Raw genomic sequence first — 2,306 nt, forward strand, 5'->3', positions numbered from 1 at the left:
CTTCGGGAGACCACTTCTCGCGGTACCCGACTCCCAGGTTCCACCCTTTGCGCGCCGCTTGATGTTGTTGGCAAACGTTAGTTTGGGGGCGGGGACTGGTTATAGTCGGGGTGGTTCTCTCTGCGTGGAAGGGGAAGTGCTCTCAGCCTCACCAGCGGTTCCTGTTACATGAATTAATGAGGTCCTTCGCTTGCTGTCAGTGTCCTTTCGGTGTACGAAAAGGAAGAGGAGAAAGGAGTGCCCAGATGAGGTGCAGTGGGGCTCAACCCGGGCCCTGACTCGGCGTCCTCTCCCTGCATCACAATGCTTGTGTAGGGTCCCCAGAGTCCTCAGTGTAGGAGGCAAGAGGGCGCCGAGACTCCGGAAGGGAAGGGCTAGATTTCTGAGGGGGCCGCATCTCCGCAGGGAGCTTGCTGCTTAGATGCCCACTATTTGTCAGCTCCAGGGAGTTAGCCGCGGGCATTCCAAGCGGTGCAGGGCTTCTCAAACGTCCGCATAGGAAACACCTGGCTATCTTGTTAACGTGCGAATTCCGTTTCAGCACGTCCGTGAGGCGCCAGAGATTCTGCATTTCTCACAAGTTCCCAGGAGATGATGCCAGTGCTTTGAGTAGCAAGGAGATTGGGAAACCGCCGGGGCTCTTAAACCTTCGAAGATCTAGGCTTATACGTTCCGACTCTGCACAGTTAAACGCAGCCACAGTTCTCATAAAATACATTTTTTAATGTGTGGTGAAAATTTGTTTCGTTTTCAGGCGAGGTAAAATTTTTTCTTTAATTTTGCCTTTTCCGTAATAATTTGGCTATCTCAATAGGTAAATTACATTTGACTCTGGTAACTAACTCGTTTATCGCGTGCATCTTCAGGATTCTTGGTGGAGCAGGCCCAATTTATAAATTGTTTTCAAAAGTAACAAAACATTTTGGGAACCAGCAGTTAGCGTAATGGCTATGTCGCTGGACTCCCACGTAGTCGACCGCGGTTCGCGTCCCGGACCGGTGGCTTAGAACTCATGCCGGGCGCGTGTGCCTGCGTGCCCAAGATCCGGAGAGGAGAATGGAGGAGAAGGGATTGCGGCGTGACCATCTCCCCTGGGGGTGATTTCTCGCTTTCTGTCTCTATGTCTCTGTCTGTCTGGCAAGTGCAGGGTGCCCTATAGAGAAAACCTCTCCAAAAAAAAGTAACCATTTTTATGAATTATATGTGACCGTGAATTTTATATAATAGTATATTTTGTAGACATTTACTTCGACATGTACTGATTTTGATTTTTTATAAGTTTATTTGTTGCAGTCAATTCTTTTTAGCACCTTATACATTGTTATGTATTGTAATAAAACTGTTCTAAATACAAGGGAGCTTTATAAAGTTCTTGGAATTGGCCAGCAGGTGGCATGGCATAGTGGTTAAGGTGCTGAGTTCCCACACGGCTGATCTGGTTTTGAGACCTGGACCTGTGGGCTTGAAAATCACACGAGGTGAAAGTGCATTTGCCTGTGTGCCTAAAATCCCAGGAGGAGAATGGAAAAGGGATTGTGGTGTGGCCATCCTCCTCTCAGGGGGGTCATTTCTCACTTTCACTCTCACTGTCTCACTTTGTCTCTCTCTCGCAAGCACATATGCCCTATAGCAAAAACCTTTTAAAAAGAGTGATTGGAAAATGCGTATTGTGGAAAAAGTGTGCCTATTTCAATTTTTTTTTTTTGCACCAAAATAAATTTGTACTTTACATTTTGGGGGCAAGCATATAGTATGGTGGTTGGGACTGCCATGTGACTGAGCGGGGTTTGATTCCCAGACCTGGCAACTTGAAAAATCATGCCAGGCCTGTGTGTGTGCATGTCTGGAATCCCAGGAGGAGAATGGTGAAGAGATTGTGATTCTGACGTGACCATCCCTCTTAGGAGGAATTTCTCACTTTCTCTCTCACTGTCTCTTTGTCTCTCTCCTGGAGTGCATGTGCCCTATGGCAAACAAAACAAAACTTTGGGGAAGGCAGGTGGGATGGTAGTAAAGGGCACTGGACTTCCACATGGCTTACCATGGTTCGAATCCCAGATCTGGTGGCTTGCTTTCTCACTTTCCCTCCTTCTTCCTTACTCTGTCCCTCTCTGGTAAATCTTAAATAAATAAAGTTAAATAAATTATTATTTTTAAAAACTTTAATTACAGTTTTTCCATGAACTTTTGGAGGTACATTTCATTCTAACACTAGGTAGGTGGCGAAATCTATTTTTGGTACACAGTGAGGAAATTCTGTGCCACTATTAACTCATTTTTCAAGAACATTCAAAACACACATCAAA

General features: G+C 45.9%; 1 protein-coding gene across 4 annotated transcripts in view; it reads right to left on the reverse strand.

Moving 5' to 3' along the window:
- EDRF1 (erythroid differentiation regulatory factor 1) overlaps positions 1 to 226 on the reverse strand; it is a 52,837-nt gene extending 52,611 nt beyond the window's left edge. For all 4 annotated transcript variants that reach the window (XM_006143904.2, XM_006143903.2, XM_006143902.2 and 1 more), the window contains exon 1: positions 153 to 226. The gene's annotated coding sequence lies outside the window, so the exon portion shown is untranslated. The remainder of the gene's footprint in view (positions 1 to 152) is intronic.
- Positions 227 to 2,306: the final 2,080 nt, after the last annotated feature.

This window comes from Tupaia chinensis, unplaced genomic scaffold (genome assembly GCF_000334495.1).
Source record: "Tupaia chinensis unplaced genomic scaffold, TupChi_1.0 Scaffold000113_1, whole genome shotgun sequence".
Lineage (NCBI taxonomy): Eukaryota > Metazoa > Chordata > Mammalia > Scandentia > Tupaiidae > Tupaia > Tupaia belangeri.